Here is a 9,002-nt window from a genome sequence, read left to right as displayed (position 1 = left end):
TGAAACGTGAGATACAAATTTATTCTGATTTCTCATTGCAATATAGTCTTAAAAAGGAAATTAAGTACATGGGACAAAGGGCAATGAGAAAACTACTGTTGAGGGTATGTAGAACTGGAATGGTCGCTCGTACCTGTAATCCTAGCACTGTAGAGGCTGAAGCAAGAGGATCAGAAATTCAAAGTTACTTTTGGCTATAGTGAATTGGAGGTCAGACTGAGCCAGGAGACCCTCTTTCAGCAAACAAACAGACAAACAAATGAGTTCATAGCTCAAATCTAAATAAGAATATGAAGATCACTCAGTAGTTTCAATTTCAAGACTATTTCAATAGTAAGTAGGCAAATGTTCTAGGAAATATCACTGGAAAAGTCAGGAGAAAAAAAGAAAAGTTCAGTGCCATTCTATATTTTCAAAGTGTGTGTGGGGGGGGCAAGCATGCATACACACCCACACGTGTGGACATCAAAGGACAACTTTTGGGAATCAACACAGAAACTACTCCCTTACTAGCAAATTAAACATGGAGAAAGTAGAGGGTTGCACCACAATGAAGTAGGATGAAAAGAAAATGCAGTTTTATCTGTAAATGGCAATTCCTGATACCTTATGGCATCTGGAGCTTTTCCCTCATCCCTTTTGATGTAACTGTATTCCATGTATACATTAGCTTGATAGGGACTGGCACATACTTAAGCACTCTCATTATATTCTCTTTATCACTCAAATAATACATAAAGTGGTTGTGCTTAAAACTGTTGTATTTAGAGAAAGAAGTTTACACGCTGGTCTGTCACAAATCAGTGAAGCGATCCACTCTGTGGCTTAGATGATAACTTGCTCCTCAGATTGTGTTCCTGACCACACTTGAAAGATCCACATCAACTTTTCTCTCCTTCCTCTGCTGCTTTTCTTTTTACTGGACTTGTTACTCCCTAACAGAATGTCACTGGTAGGTTCTTTTAGAAGCTAATGCCAAGATGGGATCAAATGTAAATCAATTTTCTTAGGAGTAATGTCTACATGACAGAAAATTTATGAACCACAGAGAAATAAGATCAAAAATTTAGTATTAGTATAGCCTGAAGTTTCTGACCCATCTGGTCCTGCAGTCATTCAGTCCCAAAGAAACACACAGAGGCTTATATTGATTATAAACTGTTTGGCCAATGGCTCAGGTTTATTATTAACTGTCTCGTACAACTTAAATTACCCCATAATTTTTATATACATTTAGCCACATGGCTTGGTACCTTTTAACAATGAGGAATTCTCATCTTGTTTCCTCTTCATCTGGGTGATGACTGCAAACTGAGTCTTTCCTCTTCCCAGAATTCTTCTAGTCTGGTCACCTCACCTATACTTCTTGCCTGACTATTGACCAATCAGCATTTTATTAAACCAATACAAGTGATAGATCTTTACAGGGACAAGAGCACTATCCCACAGCATGTTAGTAAAATATGAGGCCAGTGGTTAAAGTCCATTTTTATAACACCTGGAAGCTTCAATTTTATCAGTAAAATCAGTAATAGGATGATATCAAACTTCTATGGTTTTGGTGTGGTTTTGTGTGCCTCATATAGGCTCAAATGCTGGAATTTTGGTCCCCACTGTGTCAGTATTAAGATGGTGCCAAGCAGGGGGTGATAAGAACTTTAATAGTTCCTCCTTGAAAAGCGATTAATGTACTTTCCATAAGATGTAAATTCCAGAGAAAGCAGACTGTACAAAAGGGTCCTGGATCTCTGTGGCTTCTGGTCTTGTGATCTCTTCTGAATCTGTTCCTATAATTATTATGGCAACCAAACCAAGGATGAATGGAGAGGACTGACTGATTTTTATCTTTGGCTTCCTAGATTGTAAGATAAACAAACCTTCTCCACTATAAAGTATCTAACCTCAAATATTTTGTTATGCAAATAGAAAATAAATTAATATGTGATGATGGAGGAAGGTCATTGAGCAATAAAGAAACTGCTTGGCTGGCCCTGATAGGTTAAAGCATAGGTGGGAGGAGTAAACAGAATAGAATTCTGGGCGGAAGAAGAAGTGAGGTCAGACTCTGCTCTGCTCCCGGAGAGACTCGACAGTTCTGCTCTCTGGAGCAGAGACGCCAGGCTCCGCTCTCCCAGGCAGCTCCGACCCAGGATGGGACCCAGGATGGACTTAGGCTAGAATCTTCCCGGTAAGCGCACCTTGGGGTGCTCACAAACATTACTAGAAATGGTCTAGTCCAGATGCGAGAGTTAGCCGAGAAGAAGATAGATAGAAATGGGCCAAGCGGTGTTTAACTGAATACAGTTTGTGTGTTGTTATTTCGGGCATGAGCTAGCAGGCGGCTGGGGTGCTGGGGACACCCCGCCGCTCCTATTTCAACAATGTGACCCACAATGAATATTTTCTAACTGGATAAGAATAAATTTCTATTCTGTATAATAAAAAATGAGTTAACATTGCATTGGTTAATAAAAATATCTGTTGATCCTTGTCTGTCAAACTATTATGTTTTTTAAGGAAGTCTAGTTCTTAATTTGGTTGCTTATGATTACAGCTTTTAAAATGAAGTAGAATATAATATCAAAATAAATCTCTAATAGTCAAAATATTAGCCCATGAAATTCTGGACTCATTTTTAAGCATGTTTGTGTGTAGGGTCACAAACACACCACTCCACATACTCTAGGTTGTAGTATAAAATATCCTAAATCTGCCAGTAGCTTGTGGTGGTTTGAATGAAGATGGTCCCATGGGTTCTTAGGAAGTGGCACTACTAGCAGGTGTGACTTTGTTGGAGTATGTGTGGCTCTGTTGGTGAAGGGTGTCACTAGGTGTGGTCTCTGAGGTTTCTGATGCTCAAGTCAAGCCCAGTGTCACTCTCTCTTCCTGCCTCCTGCTGATTCTCATGTAGCTCTTTCAGCTCCTTTTCTAACAATGTGTCTGGATGTGTGCCGTCATGCTTTCCACCATTAATGGACTAAACCTCCGAACCCAATTAAAAGCTTTCCTTTATAAGAGTCACTGTGGTCATGGTGGCTCAGCTCTTGGAATTTTAGATACCGTTTTGTTTTTATTAACGTAATAGTGTCTATTTCATTAAAATTATTCTAATTTGGTAATTAACAACATAAAGGAATTTGACTCAGACCTGCTAAAAGGTAATTTGAAATATTAGTAGAAGAAAAATCTACAAAAAGCTATTTTATTTACTCAGAAAACTTTGATTTTGAAATATACACTATGTCCAGAGATATTATTTTTGAGGAACTGGCCGGTGTTTTTCTTCAGTATATTTCAGGTTTAGGGCTGGTTTCACAAGAAGAAGAGATTCAAGAATACAAGCAGTTAAGATTTAGAGATAGCTGAGTGTGTGGTTTAGGCCGCTAGTTAATCCCAACACTATGAACCTGTGGCGAACTCCCTGACCAGCAGGAAAGAACAGCCACCAGATGAGGATTCTTCCCAAATCACGCTTTATTGGAGCCTCTTGGTTGAAGGGAGAGCAGGAGGCGAGGGGCCCGAGCTCTGAGCTGCAACTGCCTATATAGGGACTAGGGGTACGTGCAGGCCTCCTATTGGTCAAAGTGTCTCAGCAGCCATTCCAAGCTCCCTGATAGGTCCAGCTCACTGAGGACACTGAGTATGGCCGAGATGGTGGTACTGGCTATGACCTTATATGGAGTTGTTTACTCCAGCCCTGCAGGAGCCAGGCGCCTTATATGGAGTTGTTTACTCCAGCCCTGCAGGAGCCAGGCGCCATCTTGTAATGGCGACTACACATACTGGCTCCCTGCATGAACCCAGAGGCCGCAGGCCTACATTGTGAGTTCCAGAAGAGAAACCCTGTCTCAAAAACAAATCAAAATCCAAACAACCAGAATCAAAATAAGCAAATAACTCATAATAAATTCAGTCCTCTGGTAAATTTCTGCTATTAGAAATATTTATAATTCTCTGAAATGTCTATTACTGAATATTTTCCAACAATATTTTCCGACAATTTTATCACCTTACTAAAAATTAAGAATTCCTCCTCCCCCACGCTTTTTTTTTTTTTTTTTGGTCCTGTGAAGTGAATTTCAACAAGGAAGTTTAACTTGGAAACAGTGGTGTCCTGAATATTTTGGTCATCTTTACAAAGAACTACTCTCCAGGGCAACGTCCTTTATATTCCAGCCAATGTGCCCTGAGCTGGGCTACTTTTCTATTGTGTTTTTTAAGAAATGTTTTTAAAGAAGTCACCCCAAGATGGGTGCACGTTCATGTGTTTGTGTGCCTGCTCCCACCTGTGCACATGTATGTACCTGTAGCTGTGCTTGGCACTGAGGCTTCTGCGTGGTTTTTATAGGTTACCAAAGGGTAGGAAAATGTTTGACCAATCTCCAAATATCATGGTATTTTAAATTTTAATGTTTATTTTTATAAATTAAAAAATTTAATAAAATATAATTATATCTCTTACACACCCCCCCTTTTTTTAAACCATTTTCCAACCCTCCTTATATCTCCTTTACTCCCTTTCAAATTGATGGCCTCTTTTCCTTTGTTATTGTTATATATACAGTAATAATATATTATATTTTTATATATACATAGCCTGCCAAGTCTGTTTAGTATAGCTTGTGTTTATATGATTTTAGTTCTTGCCATTTTGCATAGAATAACCAATTACGGAGTTCATCCCAGGGAAAACTGACTCCGTCTCTCCTCTCAGCAGTCATTAGTGCCTGTAGTTCTTTGTCTTGCAGTAGGGTCCCGTGAGCTTTCCCCTCTCGCTTTAGCAGGTCTATGAGTGGTATCCTTGTTGGATCTTGTTTAGGCAGCCATCCTGTTGAGGTATCATGAGTGTAGCTTCTCTGTCACTTCTAAGAGATACAGTCTCATCTTACAATCTTTCTGCCTCCTCTTCCTTGATGTTCTCTGAGCCCAGGCACAGGAGTTGTGATGTAGATGCATCAATTGGGACTCAGCACCCATGATCAATTGATGTCTATATTTTGACCAACTGTGGGTTTCTATAATGGTCTCTATCTGCTACATAGGGAAGCTTCTTTGATGAGGGGTGAGAGGTACACTCATCCATGGGTATAAGGATAAGTCTTCAGAACACAGTTAGGATTTATGCTGGTTTAATAAATTGGCAGCAGTAGGTTCTCCTCCATGATTCATGAGATCATTAGCTCCGTGTAGTTGGCTAGGTTTCCCTTACCAGGCATGAGTTCCTCTTGTTGACTAGACCTTCAGTTTCATCAGACCACTGTAAGTTATTGCCAAGATCTGAGTGTCTTTCCTGCACTGTTAGGGATATCTTGCCACCAGTATGGTGTTTGTGGTTCACAGGAGTCAGCTAGGTAGACTGCTGATTGCCTCCTGCCTTGGCAGCTCGCATAGCATCTTCACATATTACAAAAGCTAGTGCTTAGGAAGGAGAGCTTTTAGGTCAGATCCAGCTAAAATCTTTGGAGTCCCATAGCCTTCAGCACTGTTCTTCTCTTTGGCACTGCTGAAGATAAAGAAGACACTACTAATTTTGGTGATACAAAAAAATCTAGGAAAAAGCTGGCCATGAGGGTGTGCACCTGGAAGGTAGAGGCAGCAAGATCAATATTTTAAGCCCATCTTCTACTACATAGCTTGGAGGACAGTAAGCTACATATAACCATGTCTCCAAACAAACAATTGGAAACAAGCAAACAAACCACCCTAAAACTAAATAGAGACAGAACGTGAATCCTTTTTTATAAGTTATGGGTAAAACTTGAAAATCTAGTAAGATTTTGTGCTGGGAGTCCACATAACACAGTCTATGAAGAACCTGAGGGTATTATGATCTGAGAAACTCAGTTTCATATAAATTCATTTAAGACATCAAATAAAAGAATTAACTATTTTGAATATAAACTTACATTGGAGAGCAAATCACAGTTACAAAATATTTCAAATAACCCTTGTTGCGCTGTTCTGATTTAAAAAAAAAAAATCAGTGGTGTGAGACGGAAAAACCTTCTTTAAACTGCAATCAGAACCCCCTGCAAAATCAAGCTTTCTTTTTGGGTAGCCCATTTTTCTCGGAAGTTGAAAACAAAAGTATATTATGAATCCAGTCACATGGGCACATGAAGCTTGGGTCTGCATTGGCCAGGAACATGTTGATAAGGAGACTATCGAAGAATATAGATAAGAACCTCACAATGCGCAAACCTCCTTAGATGAAGATCCTCTTCGTGGGGGAGGTGAGCTTTAGATAAAGACAGGAAGATGTTTCCTTACTATGTATCATTTAAATACATTAATCACTTTTGGTTTTCAAAGGCAAACTGAAGTTTAAAGTAGCAACTAATGCATGAGTCTGTGTTATTGTTTTGATTGTTCTCGCACTTTACTTTCTACTCTTAGTATCTTTTTCTGTTTATATTTACCAATAATTTATATGCCCTGCTAGAATTCACTTCAAGTATTTTGTAGAATACGGTGAAGTATAACAACTATAAAAATCGAATTAGTTTGCTTTTCACTAGGCCTTGAAAACTGAGGGGAGATTATTTTTAGCTTGAGAGCACAAGAGGTATTTTCAACATTAAGCAGAGTCTTAAGAGAAATTGAAGATAAAATTCCATTGCCATAAAGGACAAAAATCAGGGCAGTGGGTGCAAATTACTGAGAGGTGGATTTCATTTCATTGTGATAGATACATTTTAAGAGTTAGAAAGTCATAAAAAGGAAATAATAGGTTACCTTCCCTCAGTTTGGAAGGGAACAGATCCTTACGTGAATGAGAGTCTGGACAAGGGCATATGGCTGGAACACAGGACATAGATTCTTGGAGCACTACACTATCACAATATTACACAGCACTGGTAACCAAAACAGCAGCACTAATGGCCATAATAATACAGCATAGTGCTGAGTAGTTTTCATTTAGAGCATTGTCAAGTGACATTATACATGTTCTGTCTCATCCCAGACTTTACAGTAAGAAAATCAGAACGTTTCAAAGTAAAATAACATGGAAGGAGAAAAGAGATTTCCATAACTTGTCTTCTGACCTCCACACACAATATAGTATGTGCATATACATACACAGATAAATAAATAAATGGAAATAATTGTTTTAAAGCCCTGTAAAGTGTGAGGCAAAAGCTGATGAAGTAGGAGTGAACTGGACGTTTCTTGCTTGCCCGTCAGTTTCCAAATAACCACTTAATATTATTATTGTAATATTAATTACAAACTGTTTGGCCTATTAGCTCAGGCTTATTATCAATTAGCTCTTGCAACTTACATGAACCCATTTTTATTATTCTATAGTTTACTACAAGGTTTGTGGCTTGTGACCTCACATCTTGCTCCCCCCCTGCAGCTACTCGAGTCTTTCAGACTCCACCTTCTTCTTTTTTCCCTGTATCTTTGCTTGGATTTTCCACCTGGCTCTATTCTGCCTGTGTATCGGCAAGTCAGCTTCTTTATTAACCAATGGCAATAAAACGTATTCACAGCATACAGAAGGGCACCCCACATCACAGGAGGAAAGCAGTGAAAGGACTGTGTCACAAAAATTGTGATATGTGTGGAGGAAACGGTTTTGACTAGATTTCTCTAGGAGGCTCATGCCTAAGTCACGGTCTGAACTTTTTCTTCTCACAAACTAATCACATCATTCAAGAATTTACAATGGCTTCCCATGACATCAACTCCATAGTAGTCTTACTTTGCTTCTAAAGCTTGGCTTTCTGAACAGGCACACCTCTTCCTTCAAACATCCCCAGTAGCTCTAACTTTTGTCCGAACAGCTCTCTATTCTGAGAAGCAAAGTCCACTAACACTTTCATTCCATTCACTAGGGGATATTTGTTAAACAGTGGTGCCGGGCACTCAGTGATGCCCTAAAGCTACTGGGAAAAAATAGAGCTCCTACTCCCTAGGCCTTAGCTAATGTGCAATTACTCATCGGACCTCCTCATGGGTGCATTTGGAGGAAAAAGGATTTGTCTACTATCTAATTTTGACTCATTCTTTTAGTGTTGTTTCTTCACCCCACATTTTACTCTGCTCCACCCAGTTCCGACATGACTTTACCACACCTAGAACTATTAATGACTTCCAGGAACTGCTGGATCCCAGCTCCTCAGGACAGAATGTTGCTGTTCCTACCGGTCAACAGTGGCAGGAACCTGGCCACAGGGTACTGCATTCCCCAGTCTGAGTTCTAATCAGCCCATAATAGTAGAATTACGTTCGCACTGTGCAGTTCACTTGGACTTCACCTGGATGATGCAGGCTATTCTCCGACACACCAAAACGATTCATTTTATGATCCCATAACCAACGAGGCAAGGGTGGTCCTTTATAATTTAGGTCTGCTCACTCAGGGACTATTTGAATCCAACCCCCAGCACACACACCTCTCAAGTAGGAAGAGAGATTCTGAGAGTCAGTACAGCTATACTCCACACTGCAATGTTCCTAACCCCAAAGTTTTCTGGGAGCCAACAGTTCAGATCTTGTCATGTTGACATCCTGTTCTTTCATGTGACTTTAGACTCTTTTCTCTTAATGCTTATATGGGGAGCTGCTACAATACCATCATTTACAAGTCAGTACTTAAGTATACTGAAACTTGTACAATGCTTGAGACTTTTATGTACAGTCAGGATTTAGTCAAACTCTTGAGCAGTGCAAACTGAGGGACATGCTGTAATCTCTAAATTAGAAAGTAGATTGCCTGCTAGCCATAATTCATATGATGCTTCTTAAGAATGAATGTCACAGTTCTGCCTGTTAACACTTAAGACAATCAGAACAATAACTGCTATAATAGAAATATGTTAGCCAGGAAGTAGTGGCACACGCCTTCAATCCCAGCACTTGGGAGGCAGAAGCAGGCAGATCTCTGTGAATTGGAGATCAGCCTGCTCTACAAAGTGAGTTCCAGGACAGCATACACAGAGAAACCCTGGCTTGAAACACCAAATGAGAGAGAGAGAGAGAGAGAGAGAGAGAGA

The sequence above is a fragment of the Alexandromys fortis genome, unplaced genomic scaffold (assembly GCF_014885135.2).
Source record: "Alexandromys fortis isolate MF-2015 unplaced genomic scaffold, M_Fortis_MF-2015_v1.1 scaffold_19, whole genome shotgun sequence".
NCBI classification, from domain to species: domain Eukaryota; kingdom Metazoa; phylum Chordata; class Mammalia; order Rodentia; family Cricetidae; genus Alexandromys; species Alexandromys fortis.
Note: the sequence above shows the minus strand (reverse complement) of the source record.